The sequence below is a fragment of the Anas acuta genome, chromosome 1 (genome assembly GCF_963932015.1).
Source record: "Anas acuta chromosome 1, bAnaAcu1.1, whole genome shotgun sequence".
Classification (NCBI taxonomy): Eukaryota; Metazoa; Chordata; class Aves; order Anseriformes; family Anatidae; genus Anas; species Anas acuta.
The window spans coordinates 167,595,889-167,615,064 of NC_088979.1; the positions used below are offsets into that span (position 1 = coordinate 167,595,889).

The 19,176-nt window shown below is 44.3% G+C and overlaps 1 protein-coding gene across 2 annotated transcripts in view; it reads right to left on the reverse strand.

The window, feature by feature from the left end:
• The window catches only part of FRS2 (fibroblast growth factor receptor substrate 2), a 51,350-nt gene extending 44,795 nt beyond the window's left edge, over positions 1-6,555 (reverse strand). The window contains exon 1 of one of the 2 annotated variants that reach the window (XM_068669231.1): positions 6,404-6,555. The gene's annotated coding sequence lies outside the window, so the exon portion shown is untranslated. The remainder of the gene's footprint in view (positions 1-6,403) is intronic. The other variant, XM_068669232.1, reaches the window with a different exon arrangement.
• Positions 6,556-19,176: the final 12,621 nt, after the last annotated feature.

Below are 19,176 nucleotides of genomic sequence, written 5' to 3' on the forward strand. Positions count from 1 at the left end.
AATCATTACAATTGAAAACAAAAAGTTTAAACATTCAATAAATGAATCACAAGTCACTGATGAATCACAAGTCACAACCTTGTGACCCAGCATTTCACAAAATATACTTAAGAGTCAATTGGTTTCCCTTAGTCAAAAGATAAATAAATAAATTATTGCCTCTGTTAATATTAGCTTTAGTTCTGCAATAAGACGTAGCATTTAATACCATTTTTATTGCTAGTTTAATCCAATTTGTCTGTCATTTACAGACTACTCGTCAGATTTGTCTCACCCAATAAACTTAACAAGTACAGCAAAACGTCTTTACTAAGTGCAATCACGCAGAGTAATAAAAGTTCACAACACCTGACGTTGTACTCACACTACAAAGCTTAAAGCGCGTCACCGGTGCTCCTCTCTTATTCCGGAATAAAGAAGTACAGTCATCAGACAAGTGACCCAAATTGGGAAGGCAAAGCAAAATAACTTTCACAGGTCTCTATTAAAAAACAACAACAAAAAGATAGCATGCATCCCTCCCAGCTTCGTTAGATAAAAACGCAGTTCATGTGTGTAAGCAGAGCCACAATACCTAACGACATGGAGAAAAGCCGGAGGTGCAAGGATTTTCTCATGTAGTAGGATCACCGTGTATCATATGGTAATACTCAGAAGTTTCCTAAATCAGAAAGAAGAATATGACCCGAAACACAAGTGACGTGGTAGAGAGAAAAAAAAAAAAAAGACAGACTGGAGCACCACGAGTAGCAGGGCGAAAGCGGAGCACGTTGTGGAAGTTCAAGCTGCAGGTTTTTTGGACTGAAAGACAACGAACGTGAACTTGATGCGGGAAGCCAGCAGCCAAGCAGACTACTGAAAAATCTTCCCAGCCGTATTTTAAGCAGATCGCAGAGATAGGAATATCAGGAGAGGAGGGAGGAGGTGCTTGAAGTACTCCAGATGACAGACACAGGCCTAAACTTTATTTGTAAAGGCTGAAAAAGAAAATGTGATCTTGGAAATGTTGTTTGGACAAGGAAGAAGAAGGATATGAATAAAACATGACTGTGGATGCAAGGCAAAGAGAAAAAAAGAGGGCTACTCCCAAATTACTGCCCCGGGCGACAGAGGATTATAGTGCTGTCAGCAGCATTGCAAATGGAGAGCAAACGAGTTAAATCTGAGAGAGATGGTAATGAGCTCCAAGACATTCAAAATGTTTATGATAATAAGAGACACTGCAAGGAAACGTCGGGCTGAATGAAGGCACGCAGAGCGCCCAAACTCCGAAAAGAAATGCGGTAACCTAAATAAAGGAGGTAGCAAACACGGTACCCCTCGGGATCACTGGGAACAGGCCACGCGCAGCCAGCAGTCCCACAGGTGCCTGAGTTTCCCCACGGTGCAAATGGGCTTATTCCCACCAAAGTAAGGCAACGCTTAGCTGTAGGCTTTATAAAAAGCACAGCAGCACTTTGAAAATGTAAATAAACGTCCTGGCTGCACATTGTAGCACCTGACAGATGTATGATAACTATTCCAGTTGCGATTATTGTGGTCACTTGGAAGGAAAAGCATGTTTGAGTTAGTATAAAACCTGCAGTCTAATTACATGCCTCAATCAATGCTCAAATTACTGAGAAATACAGTCAGAGACAAAGAAAAACCTAAAAGGAGTACTCTACCCTCTCCTTCTAATGGTTGGCTAAAGAGGCTAAACCTCTTCAATGGTATCAAGGAAAAAAAAAATACTCCACTTGAGTTTCAGTATTATCTTTTTTTAATTATTAAACAAAACAACAACGACAACTACGCTCCATAGGAGTAATTCAAAGATAGCCACGTATATTTTCAACATAAATACAAGAAACAGTCTCCAAGATGTCGGGAGAATCTTACCATCCTTCCCTGAAGTAGTGGCCCTCCCTGGGTTTGCCTGGTATCTTAATTTGCCTTTGGTTTCAAAACTCGAGGCTTGCCAAGAGCTATTCCTTTCAAAACCTCAGGAATTCCATTACCAGTTTTCAGCTAAATTAAAGGAAAATAGCAGCATTCAACGCACGGCAAAAGTATGCACAAAGTGTTTGTTGATACTCATAAATAGACTGAAAAATGTAGCCGTCTGCAGGAGAGCTGCTGCACAGTCAGCTCGGCTTCGCTCGGCCGTGCAAGCGAGCAGAAAGCTGCTGCTGTCATTTCAGAGGAGCTCGGCACAAGCCACGCTGCTACCAAAATGGACTACAGCTCGCAGCGGATCGTTCGTTTGTCACTCGAAGCGAACGTCCAGGGCAGAGTTCGCATTTCGGCAGAAAACAGCGGGAGTTTCCCTTTTAAAGCTGCTGCTTCAACAGCTCAGTTTGGGGAGGAGATGTCACTGTGTGCTCAGGCACAGCACAACCCGTCACCTCTCCGCCCTGTCATGAAATAAAGGCACATTACAGACTACATCCTGCTACAAAAAAGTATCATGCATGAGGACAAAACTCTACGGAAGCTTTATAGTTTCATCTAATATTACGCCGCTGAATATCTTTCCCCTGTCCACATACTCAGCGCAGTGTTGCATACACAGGAGTCCTGGTTTTTCATGCTGGACAGAGGGTCTGGTCTGCTTTATCCTTGAGAAGGCAGGGAATCAAAGCGACTTTTCACCACCGGGTCAGCACACACTGACAGGTCGGTGGTTTACAGCACCCATCAGCACCGTAGGAACGACAGCAGTAGCAACTGAGCCCTGCCAGGGCCAAAATCCCAACAAAGAGAAGCCCGGAGGAGGAAACCTGCTCTTCTGGCTAAAGACACGGTGCCTGGCTTTGTTACCAAGGCCCCAGCAAGAAGTCCAGGGATTACCCTGGGCCACCTACAAGTCAGCCTCAGGTGAAGCACAGCTTACAAAACAAGACCTGCAGTACTCCAACACGGATGTGAGAGCGTTTCAGGAGAACAAAGCCGTGAAATTAAAGTATTCAAAAAGAAGAGAAGGAAACAGGCAGTAATCATAACGCCATTTCCACTAATTAGAAAAGAATGCATATAGTCGATCCCAAACATGCAATAATCGTGAAATTTTATTGTATAAACATCAGGAAAAAAAAAAAAAGTGATTAGTTCTGTTATTAAAGCCCAGGGATAATTATTTTTGTTGTCATCTCAAGCTTGAGGGAAAGACTGAAATCCTGGAGAATCGCACGGCTCCAGGAAGGTTGGCCGTAATAAAGACTGAACTCAACCGGGTGGCATCATTGCTGCCGGCCAAGCAGCAGCAGAAAGGAGGAAGCTGAAGAGTGCACCGTGTTGGGGAATATGTGAGGTGCACACACATACAGGCACATACACATGTGAGAAGAGACCACCAACTGTTTATGACCAGTTCAAGTTTGAAATGAAAGCTTACCCGTAGCAGAAGGGACAACCAAAGGGGGAAAAAAAAATAAAGATGCTTAAGAGGGAGAGATGCAAAGCCTGCTATATTAGCATGCTCTTGTGCAACTTCTACACGACTGAAATATCATCTGTGTAAGCTGCATGGAACGATGCATCTCCAGACAGCAGTTTTCAGCCAACAGCCCCTCAATCAGCTTTGCTAAAGAACAACAGCAGCAGCCAAAGCAAAAGCCGGTAGATTTGTTTCAGAAAACGTGGCTGGCCAGCAGCAGACAGATGAGCTCTTCCAGCAGAAGCTGGTTACTCATCACCAGCCGGCAGAGAGAGGCTGCCACCCCTACAGACCTGCAGCAGCAGGGGTCACGTAAGGGCTCATTCATCCACTTCAGGAGGAATTCCCCGTGGCACCCGGCTGCTGAAGTAATGGCCAGCGTCAGCTCTGCTGTGCTGAGCGCAGGCAGCACCACTACCCAGCAGCTCCTTCGCTGGGAAGGATGGTTCAGTGCCCTAATCGGTGACAGAGCAGAAAAGACAAACAGCTGGCGGGTGCAGTATCTAAAATTTTCACAGATCTTTACAAAAAGCAATGCCTATCCACACCCTGAAACATTAAGTAAAGCCTGAAAGCCTTAAGCCAGGCTTTGAAAACCACGCTGTTATTTAAGCAGAGTCATACGCTACCTCCTAGGACACTGTCTGAAGTTAACAGCATTCAGCCTCAGGTCAGCATCACACCTTTCAGAGTTTTTTTTTGTTGTTGTCACTGTTAAACCTACTTACTCTTGCAGAATATCTCGCAGTTTTCTTAGCGCACACTCTGACAACTGTCCGTTCTGAAGTCACTCTGTAAGGACTCAACATACACGCTGAACACATTCATTGTTCCAAGAATCTGACGGATGAGCAGCAGTTATAAGCAGGAACGTATTTTTCCCATTAAGCACTGCTAAATGAAACAATAGGTACCAAACGAGAGCACCAAAAAATAGAGGCATTAGTATACAAAGGCCAGATTCTTCCCTCAACATCCCTTCGGAGTGCATAACGAAATCAGCAATGTGATGCCACAGATTAAGGGGTCTTAGAGGTGAAATACGCCTGTGAGCTGTAACCCAGAGACGCACTCAAACCCTGCAGCAGCTCAGCCCCTCACATCCATCCCCAAGGGATGGACAGCGGGAAGGAGGACAGAAGGCAGAAAGCTCACTGTGATTATTTCTCACACCAGATTTCAGACCGAGCGCTGTCACCCCTCTTTCAGAAGCCAAAGCAGCCACAGCCTGCTCGGGCAGAAGCGGTAGCGGCGTGGGCCAGCTCCACTCATCATGGTTAGCAAAATGAAGACAGAGCGGGAGCGACGCTAACCTAATAACGGCGCCTTCGCCAGGCCTTCTTCTGAGCAGCACTGATTAAATCGGCCCGGGCTTTTTGTTTAATGAGAACATCTACGCCATAAACCCAACACAGCCACGTCAAGTATTATCTTGACAGGAATTTAACGTTTACCAGAAATTTAAATAACAGTCCAGGTGATTGAAGTGGTCCTATCTCTGCTCAGGAGTGGATTTCGCCCACTATTCAAAGAGCCGGTTGCTTAATTTAATTTAATTAATTCAATTGCTTCAACCACAAGAGCCAATGGTCGCAGAAGGCAGTAAGGCTGATTTGGGTTCTGGATTAGACCGCCAATGAACATGGGTACAGCTACTTTCAAGCTGATTTCTGAAGAGTACAGTATCGTAAGCAGTAGTACAGGTAGGTGGTTAGAAATAACGTTGCTAACTTCCAAGCAGTGCAATTTATTATTGCATCATCAGATTTAAAAGGGAGCAATTTCTATGGCATGTAAATATATTTGTTTACGCTCACCCAGTTTAATGGAGGACAGAAACACGCTAATTTATCAGACAGGACACATCCCATATCAGCCTCAGAGATCAGGAGCCCGGCAGCTGAAGCACAGAATTACACTGACAGATCCACAAGTGCCATATATCGTGGTTTTTTGACAGTTCATGAAACTCCTTTCCTTACAAAGCGTGATTCTTCCACAGGCTGCCTATGACTACAGGCTGCGCTACTTCCCTTTCACAGAAGTTTCTCACACAAGGAAGAAGCAGACGGAGTTACCGTGCGAGGATTACACAGAAACGAGACCGGATTATTTGACTAAAACTAAGCACCAACGTCCAAGACAAGACACTGAGCTGGAAGGCGAGCAAAGCCCTGGGAAGCCGCGTAGCCTGGTATAAACACACCTGCTGGAGTGTTTTGTCACTGAGCCTTTTCAAAGCATCCTTTACCTGCAAGCACATAAACCCAGAGGTTCTCAGTGAAGAAATGACGATCTTAATTGTTTTGCTTTCCTTAATCACTCTGCTTTTGTAACGCGGTTCGTACTTTTGGGCTGAACTGGCAGCTCGTGCTGATACCAACCCACATTTCTTTTCAGCTGTGTGCATTTCAGATAAACACACAGGTAATGAAGCGACGTCCCGGCGGTTCTGCTGACCCGGGCAGGACAGCGGGATGCCCATGGGGTCTGAACCGGGTGAGATCCCTTCTCACCTGAGCAATACTGGCCCTTCCCTCCCCTACATGTAAACACGCTGTGGGGCAAGGGGCGCAGCGCCGCTGACAGAGCCCCAGCAGGGGGGTGCTGAGGGCACTGTCAGGACCGGGCGTTTCTGCCGTGACAGCGCCCACCCCTGCGCCCCTCGCACCTCACCCACAGCCCCCAGAGTCTCCTCAGCAGCCCCACAGACACCACAACCCTCCCTAAAGCTTTTCGCACCCCCCCCCCGGCACCTTCCCGACGCCACCCCCGACCCCCGCTCCCCGCGCAGCACCCCCAGCACCCCCACCTCGCCTCCCCTCAGGACGTCCATCGCGACTATCGCGACAGGCGAGGCGCCTCAGAGCCGGCACCCCCCGCTCCCCACCTCCCTCCAGCAGCCCGGCCCGAGCCCCGGCTCGCCCCGCAGGCGGCCCCCGAGGCGGAGCCGTGGCGGGGGGAAGCCCCGGGCCCTGCACCCACCTCCTCCGGCGGCCGCCGCCAGCGCCGAGCCGGGGCCGGGCCGGGCCGGGCCCCGCGTCCCGCGGTAACGGCAGCGCCACCCGGCAGCCGCAGGGCCTCGCGCTGCGCCGGACCCCGCCCGCCACCGCTTCCGGGGCACGGCGCGGACGCCTTCCGGGGGGGGCGGAGGAGGCGGGCGGCGGGGCCTGCGCGGCGGCGCCCAGTGGCGGGAGGGAGGGGACGGGGGAGGACGGGGCGCTGCCCGCGGGGCGGCGGGGGTAGCGTGTAAGCACCAACACACATCGCAGGAGTGTTTCCCGTGACAGAAATGTTCCCCTCTTGTTGTGCCCAAGTGCTCTGCCCTCACTCTGTCTCCACCGATCAGTGCCTGGGTGCTGCTCACCTCACATCACTGCGCTGCCCACCCTCACAGTGGTCACCCCGCCTTCTGTCTCCGCTGCTTCAGACACCTCAGGGCTTTCACAAGCAGCGTGTGTCAAAAAGCATGTCTCAAAGTGCTGCGGTGTCAGCTGCCCGCCTCTTGTCCCGGCTCTTGACGGCAGGTGAAGCAGAAGCGGGTGAATGGCAGCGGTCCCCAGTGTCCCAGTAACCTTGTGGGTTGAGTGAGAGCTGGAGGAGCTGAACTTCACGCAGGGGTTTTCCTCAACTGCATGTCCTAGAAATACAGTGACACCTGGAAGGGTGGATGTAGGATCAGAGGAGACGAGATCTTCCTATAGTTGGGTCACGTAACATGAAGTCTCTAGCAAACATGGTCATCTAACATACTGCATATCCTCGTATATCCCATAAATGTAGCCTATCTAATGGGCTACAAAACAACAAGCTGGTCTAAAGACAGACATCTGCTTGTGTCCTTTAGGTCCTTTTTTACGCAGAATTGCCTTTAAATCTCTTCAGCCACAGTTCTTGATCTCAGTCTGTGAGTCCACATCCACTTCGGTATTTCTACATCACAATTTTTCCATAGCCTTCTCAGCTGCATCTGGATAAGCAATAAACAAAGTTTCCACAGGCCTCTTATGTTGTCTTTCTTTTCTTTTTTTTTTTTTTTTTTTTTTTTTCCATATTCTGTCAAGGGATTTGGAAAAGCCCAAGGAGAGGTGAATGGAGTTAGATCCAGCTGGAGGCCAGTCACAAGTGGTGTCCCCGAGGGCTCAGCACTGGGGCCATTTCTCTTCAATGTCTTTGTCAGTGATCTGGACAAGGGGATCGAGTGTACCCTCAGTACATTTGGAGACAACAAGTTGTGTGCAAGTGTTGATCTGCCTAAGGGTAGCAGGGCGCTGCAGAGGGATCTGGATAGGCTGGACCAGTCCTAAGAAGGACAACAAAGCTCCTGAAGAGTCTAGAGAACAACTCTTATAAGGAATGGCTGAGGGAGATGGGTTGTTTAGCCTGGAGAAAAGGAAGCTCAGGAGAGACCTTATTGCACTCTACAGTTACCTGAAAGAGGCTACAGTGAAGTAGGGATTGAGCTCTTCTCCCAGGCACCAAGAGGTATGACAAAAGGAAATGGCCTCAAGTTGCACCAGGGGAGGTTTAGATAGGATATTAGGAAAAAATTCTTCACTAAAAGGATTGTGAAATATTCAAACAGGCTGCCCAGGGAAGTAGTAGATGAGACCATCCCTGGAGGTCTTTAGAAAACGTGTAGATGTAGAGCTTAGCAACATGGTTGAATGGTGGGTTTGGCAGTGCTAGGTTAAAGGTTGGACTAGATGATTTTAGAGGTCTTTTCCAACCTACGTGATCCTGTGATTCTATGCTTCTAGCTCTTACCATGCATTCGCCAGCTCATGTGAATGGCTGCACTTAAACTAACACGTCAGTGTTTGTTTCAGGTCTGGATAGCATGGCATCTCTTTGAGGGTCTAGTTCTACAGCTTAATCAGAGGTGAAGCGGTGAAATTGTTCACCTGTTTACTGGCCATCTTCACAATTTACTGAAATGTTATCTTAGCCAGCTCACCCAGATTTACTGGCAGACCAGTTCTGTATTTTATATTGGTACTTTGCTGTATTCTGCAGCTGTTGGTTATCGTTCTCCAGTTTAGTTTTTCTAGCTCCTTAAGATCATGCTGTGTCTCACCACTGTTGGGAATTTCTAACTGGCCATGTCATTGCTTCTTTTTCTCACTTCACAGATCTTTCTGATCCATGACATATTGGTTGCCGGTCATACAATCATTTTTGTCATCCCAAACTGAGGTATCTGTCAAGATTACTATTCTTTTGAAGATTGCACAGCTGCTTGCAGATGTCTGCAAATTATGAACCTACATTGCTTTAAATCTTTTGATGCGTCTTCAATTCTGTTTTGGATCTTCCTAAAGTTCCTTTTGAATAACTCCTTCAACTTTGGAATCAGAGACCTCCTCTGTCATTTCAATGTAGCTCATATTCTCTCCCTTTAAAAATGAGATGATGCTGCCAATGCCACCTGTAAGGCTTCTCCATAAGCAGCTAGCCCATAGCTAAAACTTGTAAAGTTACTGTTTTAGTAGCTAAACATTTCAAATTGTTTGCTTGGACATTTTTTATATGGTCTTATACAGTGGCTACTGGATGTGCTAAATGCCTTTTCTGGGGCAACAAATGTAGTCGTACATTTAATCGTTCTCTGATACATAACTGGTTTCCCCAATTAAATGTTGTGTTTAAAGGTGTTAATTTGAAATACTACTTAGAATAACTCCTTTATTAATAATGACACTTTCACCCCAAATCACAATTTTCAGGGTAACACCTCTTTTTTATTAAAAATTTTGAAGGTTATAAAAGTATTTTGGAACAATTTGTAGTCTTTGAAGAGAAAATGAACTTGAACTGCATCAAATATACCTACCACAGCTTGTATTTCCATAAGTCTTCATTTCACTGTCCTAATGTATTTCAGGGTTGGTTCATAGATCTGCCTTGTTCCAGTTCCTGGATTCTTAAAAGAAGGGACCAGCACTGTGGGGTTAATCATGAGGCTTGTACTCAGCAGATCAGTTGCTCTTGCCTGTGACCCACGTCGATTTAACAGTATTCAATTCTGTAAGCAAGAGAGCAGTCCCATCACATTAAAAATGTTAACAGAAGATTTACCCATTAAGAAAGTTCTCCCTTATTCATATTGTGTGCTTAATGCCTGGGTCTGACAAAGAAGGGGCTGTGGGGGAATGGAATGCCAGATTATGCACCGTGTTTTCACAGTTTCCTTTCATATGTTGGTTAGAGATTCATGGCAACAAACTTCTTCAGGGTATGAAGAAAAGAGCTATATTTCTTCCTCCCTGAAACTTTGGAACCTATCCCATTTCATGCACAGTTTGTCTTCTCACCTGGGAAGCCTTTTCTGATCAGCCTGAGATGTGTGTACCCCAGCAGGAATACTTATCTTTAAAGCTTATCTTAAAATGGATCTATTTTTGTAGATGGGTACTGATACACATACTTAATGTTTCAACTATAAATTTTGCTCTTGAAGTAAACACAGGCGAGTAAACAGTTTCTCCTAAAAATAAAACCATAGCAACAGCCTCATGACAAACCGAAGAACTTTGCAGTCGCTTTGTTTTGTAATGAAGGAGGCCTTTGATGTTGCTATAGGCACCACCTAGCCCAGCTATAGGTGAGGGCTCTATTATATAATAAACAGTGTCTTTCAGGGTTTATGACTCAGCAGCAAAAGCATGTTCCTGGCTGAAATGTGGTGCAGAAGCTCACTCTGTTGTAAGAGGCTATCTGGAGCATAATTTTATTCTGCCTAGAGTGTAATTTTATTCTGCCCTCTCCCCTGGCTCCACAATCCATTAGGCGCTAACAAAAAAATCTTCAAAAAAACAAACAAACAAACCAAAAAAAAATCTATAGCAAACATTTCAGGAGCTGGAAAACATATTTACAATGAGAGAGAGCTGGACTTAGTGTGCTAGCTGCGCAGAATAACACCAGTCACATTCTACCTCTCCTCACGTGTGGCATGCTAAGAAAAATGACCCTCTGTGTGTCAAATCAAGAAGTTTCTGTTTTCATCATCAAACAAAGCCCTTGCATACAGTAAGGGCCATCTAGCAGCCACTTATGGCCTGGTCTGCACTTCTTGAGAAAGAACCCTATCCCCACAAAGTTAGTAGTTGTTGTTTTTTTTCATTTTTCAGAAGTACAAGTTTGAGCCAACAATTTACACTAGTAATTCACTACTGGTCACCATTAGTTGAGTTGTCAACACTTCAGTTAAAAAAGAAAAAAAAAAAAAAAAGTTGAAATCCAGTGGTAAATGCAGGCATCGTACGGTTTAATTTGTGTAGTAAAACTTCTCCTGAAATGTCTGCCAGAGTATGACAAACCTGCTCTTAGTCCTGTGACATCCACAGAAAAGGGGAGTGGAACTGGTTACACAGGTCACTGGTGGCATTGCAGTTTGGTTTTCCTCAGGTGTGTCAGTTGCCTTGCTCTTGTACGTGGATGCCACCAGCATGGTTGAAAGATCCAAGAGCTCTAAGTAACACGCTGTGAAGGAGAGGATACTTGTCGCTGTGACAGTTGGTCTATAGATTTTTATAGATACTACAATGAGCTGCAAAAACATGAATTTAAACTCAAGTGTTTGCTCCGACCTCATTTTAGGCTAAGCTTGCTGGCTGAGATTCTAGGTGTTGTACTCCTTGAGATACCAGATACTCGGTCCCTTACCCATTTGGACATCGAAATTCTGAGAAACGTTACTACTCCAAGTGAAGCTGCCTTCTGGGCCTCACAAGTACATACACAAATGCAGTTTGCCTCACAAGTAAATACTCTGCTTAACCCAGCTGAACTGTTTTTGTTCCCCTAACAAAAGCTGCCACATGCAGCTCCTGTAACTTCTGGCTGGCGCTTTCCCAGGAGCAGCATCGATGTGCTGACTGCACAGTGTGCGCACGCCTGTTTCCAACTAGCCTGCGATAACCAAGTGGGCCATAAATCTAATTAAATGTGAAAAAAAAGCTAAAGCTTGTTGCAATATCTTTCGAGATTTAACTTCATCTGACAAAAGCAAGGAAATTCTGAGTGAAGATTGCTGCTATGTCCTTAATTCCCTCCCTGGTATTGCAGAGTTTCAGGGCCCTGAAGCTATGCACATTTAACTCTGTACTATATGCACTAAACAGTGTTCAAAGAGCACTGACACAATGTCAGACACTCCAAAAATTAGGCAACATCTGTAATTTTGACTCCCCTGTGAGTGCAAAGGATGGGGAATGAAGTACCTTGTCACATGCCATTTTTCTAGTTTGCAAACCCTTCCTCGCTTGGGACGCAGAGTAGACGCCTCTCCCAGGAGAAGACAGCTGGTTAGTTTAAATCTCTGCGTGCAGCCAGTGCCCTTTGCCTTATTTATTTATTCATTCAGTGAGTAACTACTTAGGCATTCGTAGGGCATTTGTCATTGTATTAGTTGATACCTCATTAGCATTAGTGGGATTGTTTCTGTGTTCCCGTTTCCAGAGAAAGAATTACAGCTGCATGTCGCTTACAAGGGCGTGTGGATTTGGGGCGCGGGGGTCTTGGTGCTGCAGTGCTCAGCAGCGTGGCTGTTAACATTACACAGCCCCGGAGCTTGGTGACATCCATGATGCCCACTTCTCTCTCTGGGTTTCCTGTATGGTACGTGGCAGAGGCAAGGGGAGGAATGGGATCACACGGGATTAACCCCGAACAAGAAGCTGGCTGAACGTGGTGCTGCAAAAGGCTGATGGCATTTATGTGACTGCGGGCACGGCGGTCGGGGTTTAGTGCCAAGGAATCTCGAAAGATGCTGCTCTGTGGCAGCCCATGAGCAGGTATCGAGGCTGCAACTGGAAAATTGGCAGATGGACTACGCACATTTGTCTCAGCCCCTGCAGCGGGCGCTCAGGAATGCTAGGGTGGGACCACACTGCAAATTCTTAACCAGAACACTGACAAATGGTCCATTTTGCCAGCTCTGCTATTCAGGAGGTGTTTCAGGCTGGGAAGTACAGTCCCAACATTTACCAATTTGTCTCTCAGCATCCTCAAAACTAAAACTGGGTTACAAGGAACCACTTGCTCCACTTGGAGCTCAGTTCAGCATGTGAGATGCCTATGGGGCCCCTGTATACAAGGCATGAATGTTTAAGGGGTAGGACAAACTGTGCTTTTCCTGTAATTTGGTGATTAAAAAGTCCCAAACTTGGTTTTTAGGGGAACCTGGGTTTGGTTTCACCCTCTATCTGTGAAAATATGAATTTGTATTTTCCTTCACTTGGGGGGTGCTGTGACCATCACGTTACAGCTCCCTTAGTGCTATCTGCTGAAATCATTCAGTTCTGACTGCCTGGACTGGACCCGCAGGAGCAGGATTAGGTTGCTGGGAAGTACCTACTGGAGCAATCACAGAGATATTTTGGGAACCTCACTGAAATAAGAATTCATGGAATGTGAGCATCTCCGTGGCTGGGAAGCAACTGGGTGAGGATTTCGAAGGTAGTTATTTTGGATTTGAGGATCGTAGGTGTTCACTTAAAGCATCTGAGTCCTCTTACTGAGACCTAACCAAGACATGTCGCAGGTCACACAGGCAAATCAGTGGCAGGGAGCTGGGGTGAGGCTTCAGTGTACAAACAAGTACGTCAGACCATGGAAAAATCAACACAGCATTTTGTAGATAGAAAAGCTTTGTCACAGTTACGAAGCTCTTTGACGAAATGAACAAACTGATAAACCAGGCTGATATAGTCAAGGCAGTGATCTCAAAAGAGTTTTAGGCACAGTCCCACTCTTAAAGTTAGCTGTCACAGGTCTGGAAGGAAGGCTGTCGTGTGAATTAGTAACGGGTTGGAAGAGAAGGGTTAATGGGGAAGCAATAAATAGTTATTTTTTACACTGCAGGAACGTTACGATCAGACTCCCACGAGGACTCATGCTGGGACCTGCCCGGGTTCGCGTACTCAGAAATGGTCTTGGAAGGAGAGTGAGTAAGGCAGCAGCACGGTTTGCTGCTGACGCAAAATCCTCTGCAGTCATGGAATACAACACTGACAGCAAGGAGCTGTGGAGGGATCCCATCCTGCTGAGCACGGGTGTTAAGCTAGAAGCTGAAATTCAGTCTCAATACATGCAAGCTGATGCATGTGGGCAAAACCAATCTTAATTATATGCGCATGGTTTTACAGAGGGAAGACATCTTAAGAGTCGCTAGAGGTGGATCTTCAGAAACTTCATTTCTAGCTCCAAGTGAAAAATATCAGGAATTATTTGAAAAGGGAGACAGCAGAGCAAAGAGTGCTGTGACATCTTTATGGAGGTCGGTGGTACGGCCACATCTTGAGAACAGCATGAAGCTCTGGTTTCCCACATCAGAAAGAATATGAATGTAGAAAAAGAATAATAAATCATAATTGATAATGATTTCTGTTTAGAACATGACTGCCAACACTTGGACTTTTCAGTTTGACAAAGACAAAATGCACCATGCCTGGATGACTGAGGGAAGGGGGCTGAATTACAGAAAGTGGTGGGCTGTGGAGAGAAAGTAGGGAGCTATCATCCAGTGCTTCTAGTAAGTGGCAACATGGGAAGTAAGATCAGGTTTAAAACAGTCAAAAGATAGTGGTGTTGTGGTTTTTTTTTTCAGATGCTACAGAACAAGAGTATGGAGCTCACTGTTTCCAGAAATGTAGAGGCTAAACATATATTTCTCCTATGTAGTCAAATATTGGAAGAAGTTGCCCAAAGCGGCTGTGCAGCCTCATTCCTGGAAGATACTCCAGGAATATTCCAGGGTCAGTGCTTCTTGATATTTGGGTTAAGATTTTTGGAAGATAAGATGCCCGTGTGCTCTCTGTGACTGACTGTGTTCAGCAACTGGGATGCATGGCACGAACAAACAATTTGCACTACAAAAATACCCCGACCTGCCCATCGCTGCTTTCTCCTGTAACAAGAGGAGATCTGTCTTTTATTTGAAAGACACAGCCCGTGCTGCAGCTCGGCAGCTGTACGACAGTGCAGTCACAAGCAATACTTATGGAATAAGCTGAGTCCTATAGTTTTAAAGAACAAATGCACTTCAACTTAATTGCAGTCAGGCCAGAATAAAAATTAAAGGGTTTGCATGTCTGCTAGTCTATATGTGGGTAGAAAGGCAGTGAGGTTAAGATAATAGGCTCAAAATGTATTCTCAGAAAACATTTAAAACCACAGTAGGGTGTGATTGTATGCAAATAAGTATTTTTGCAATAGCAGATTAAACACCTTATGGAATTTGTATGGAAAACTGCATGCTTGTACATGATGCAAAGGATGATTAAGCACCAGTGCGTGGAGTTTTTGCCTTTGGTGAAAAATTAAGTCAGATTTAAATCAATCAATGGTTTTCTCAGCCTTTTCACGGTACAAGTTGTAAGTTATGAATGGTGACTACCAGATAGAAAATGCTACAAATAACACCACTTTGTCCTTGGGCCTGCACCCTCAAAGCGTATGTCCTGCTGTAGTTCCCAGTTAGCAAAAGCACTGCACTAGCAGAAAGTCTGAGGCTGTAGGATGGCAACTTGCAGGATCTGAGGCAGCGAGAAAAGATGACTGGTGTAGCGATGGAAACTTTTACTGAACAGCTGCTTTGGTGTGTTTTGCCATCAGCTTACAGAATGACTTCAAGTGTTTCTTATAGCATCTTTCTGATGCTTTTCATAAATGGCTGGATTAATCATTCCAGGTTCTACTACTTATACAACCTTTTTTTCATGCTCAGAGATTGTTAACATGACTCTGAGGGCACCCAGTGCCCACAGGGGCAGCAGGTACCTTCACAACAAACCACAGAGAGCAGCGTTGCCATTTAAGCATTTGCACACATATGGGACACTGCAGTTAGTAGAATAACTGAATTATCTTTGGGAGATGGTCTTTAAGGTCAGATTAAATCTAAATCATGTACCAGAGTTTCATACCCCTGCCCTTCTGAAACTTCTTTCTCTAACATAGAAATTCCTGTGTCCTTTCTCAGAGAAAGAGGCCCTGGCTTTTCAAAAAATAAAAAAATAAAAAATATATTATAATTACTATTATTACTATTTGTGCCAAGGAAGAACATTTAAAGGAACATTTAAAGTTGAAACTTGGATTTTCTTTTTTTTTTTTTTTTCCCCTAGCAGAGGTGGATCTGACTCAGCAAAATCAGATATAATTGTGTTTGTTTTCATCCAGCGTTTTTCCTATCTGGATAGAAAAGATAAAATGCATTAATTCGAATTACCCTTAATGTAAATATTGAAGTAAATTGCCCCCACACTGCCTTTGTGCAGTTTCCCTGGGGTGGATATATTACTTTATGCAAGAAATGAAAGCTGCTCTGAAGAAGTCAAATTGTCAAGTTGAGAAACAGCAAAACACGCTCTCTTTCTGCCTTCCAAAACAACTCTGCCTGCTCAGCAATAAATCTGAAGAGGGAACCCAAGCTCACACTGGCAGGATTACTCTTCTTTCCTGCCTCTTAATCATAATTTGTTAGTGAAAGCAGTGGTCAGAGAAAGTGCAAGATCAACAGTTCTGAGCACTGGTGCAGCAGGCTTCTCTCTCCTTCGTTCCCCATCCTCCGAAAACAGAAGAGGCATAACACAAGAACAGATGAAGTATGGCAAAGCAGAAATATTGGTAATGGAGTATAAATGTGCTTCTACGGTGCCTCAGTTTACAGCCAGTGTATTATTTCTCAGCTTCAGGACTGCCGAAATTCACACACGAAGCTGGCACAAGCAAACGACATAATTGCTGGAAACATGGGAAATAAAAGCAGACTTGTTAATTTAAGGGTATTTTAAGCAATAATTATTTTAAGCAGAAATAATTGTATTTCCCTTCAATTACTTTTAATAGCTTAGATTTTGAGCCAAATCAAGGGTGGGATCAAAACACACACCAGCATTATTCTCTGACACAGAAACACGTGTGGGGGAGAGTCTAAAGGATGGAGACCAAGGAGGGCTGGCTGGCTCGTGGAAGCTTTCCCAACACAGCTTGACTCAGGTGGGACTAGCTCTATCTGTCAGGGAGATACTTGGCCCATCAAGTCTATAATCCCTACTTGCCTCTTAGCAGGAACAGAAAAGGATAACAGAGTTGTTTTTGGTTTAACAAGGCATTTAAAAACAAAATATAAATACTTGTTCCATGTTAAAGAACCCCAAAGAAATAAATCTTCCAGCTGAAGTGAAAACATTTAAGTTTATGAGCCTTCGACTCTTGTGGAAATTCATCCCACTGTTAAGCAAGCTTGAGCTCCCTCAGGGAAGAAAGCTCCCTTGTGATGGAAAACCTGAGCTGGCAACTGTGGACCACAGATGATCTGTGATAGTTTTTTCCCTTCTCTGTCATACCCTTGGCCTTTCCAGAGCTGGTTCAAATAGTTCCTCGTCTTGGTAGCGTTCAGGGCACGTTGCATATCCTCATCTTATTTAAGATCCACTTGGCAGTGCAAACCTCTGTAAAACAGCCTGAAGTGCTTTTTTTTTGTTATTGTTGTTGTTCAACATTCACAATTGGTTGATACAGGATTATTTTGTCAAAGGCTTAGAGCTTTTGTTCTTACATTTTCATTCCAGTGGTACTCACTTCTGTACCAAACAACTGTGTGTCTTCTCCAACACCCCAATTCAAAGCCTTTTGGATACAAATGGGAGATCTACAGAGAGTTTTGGCTCAAGTCTTATCTCCTTTTTTAAAACCCTAAGAACGATTTTTATTCAAGTGACTTCCAAAAATACTGTTTTTGTTTGTTTGTTTGTTTTTGTTTTTAAATAAGCTCTTTTTTTTCTTAAAAAAAAAAAAAAATAAGGTGGTGCAACTTGGAGAACAGCACTTCACTTACCCATCTGGTCAGATTGAGTTGTGGTGCTACAGAAGGATGAGAACTGTAAAAAATGCTTTTCGGTTCAAAGTGGTTAAAGGCTGTAATCTTAGAGCTGAAAGACACCACTTAGAGTTCAAGGAAAGCTCTGCAATTTATTACACCGCCCGTTCTATATTGTCTGTTTAGATTGAAGGTCTTCAGGCCTGGAACTGTGCCTGCGCAGTTTGCATGTGCACCATGCAGCACTCTCAGGATACTATATAAATAATAATATGCCAACAGAGGAGGGAATAGCCCAGTGCAGCAATCCACAACTGAGTGAACCTCTCAGATATTATGGAGCAAAGCCAGCGTTACTTCAAAAACTTTTTTTTTTTTTTTTTTTAAGACAAGGTCAGTCAAATGCCTAAATTAAAATCCCACTCAATTGCTTTGATCTTATCAGATGCAATATCTGTACGTTCATTTAATAAGGCTCTCATGCATTTTATCTTTATGCTTAATTTAAATATGAGAAGCAAACACATTTTATATAGTTGTTATTCTCCAATTACTACAAAAGCTTCTTAGGATCTTTGATCATGAGAACGTTATTTCAAATCCAGTTCTGCTTCTCCATTACTAAATGTCTTCACTGAAGTTACTTTGGATGCAATTCCAGCCCAACCGGAGTAACCTAGTGTCAGTCCTTGGAAAACCGATAAAACTGTGGGGTAGTGAAGATATCCCAGTGCCCCCAAAGAACCGTGCTGATTTATTTGTTGGGGGTATTTTTTAAGGCAGAAATTCCAACCGAGGTTGTAACAATAACACGTTGGTGTCTAGCGCTATATGCTAATGATTCACCATTAGACACAGCTTACAAAATGCTACTATTATTAAAAAAACATGCATCAGTGAAATTTCTTTTTGTATCAGAGACGCTGCAGTAGAGGTTCAGCCTCCGGGATTTGGTTTGTTTGGGTATTTTTGCAAAAGGCCCCTCAGAGGTGACAGATACAGCAGCTGCTAGCCAAGCTCTGTGTACGTGTTTGGGGATAACTGCTGGGCGATTACAAAATGCGTTCAGAGGTGTTGCACAAACTGTCTCTGGATTCAGGTAAAACTGAAGCTAGCAGCTTACAGTATCAGATAAAACTCTGGGATTTACAGCAGCATCAAAACTGAGCTCTACTTTGCTTTCTGTCTTACCAATTATTTCTCTTCACTGTTTGTCAGGAGGGGTGAAAGAGCTGTAGCACAGAACTGAGGAGGGAGAAGGAACTTACCAAGGGCAAGGCTTTGGGCAAATGCTTAAAATACACTACAAGAAAATAATTTTACTGCAAAGTCCACAAGAGGGCATACAGCAGCAATCCTAGGTAACAAATTGATTTTTTTTTTTTTAATTTATACACGTACATAAATTTATACATATCAGAGTTATGAAAGTTTTAGCTTAATACTTCCAAAGTAACGCTGTAAAGTCTAGCTATCATGAAACTACTGAAGTAGCTCCCCTTTTTTCAAGTGACCTTTCTTCATCCACCAGAGGCCTGGCTGAAACCCACCAACTTCACAAGGATTGAAGGTCAGGTTTATCTAGTGAAGTACTAAGCATTTGCAGCTCCAAATGCACAGGCAGGACACTAGTGAGCATTCAGCACCATATGGGATCAGATTAGACTACGAATGAACTCAATAAGTTTCACTTTTTAGACAGTGAAACCACGAAAGGTTTTACTGCTTCTCCTTTTTAAAATACATAGACTGTGTCAGCCTGTTCCAAGAAAGCAACACAAACTCATACAAATTAACTTAATCTTTACAGTAAAGGTGCTCTGATCATTTCCAAATGCTATCTAGGAGGGTTGTGGAGTCCAGGATGGAGAAGTGCCTCTGTTCTCCTTACTCTCCTTTCAGGAGGTTTTTACTCTGAAAGTTAAAATGC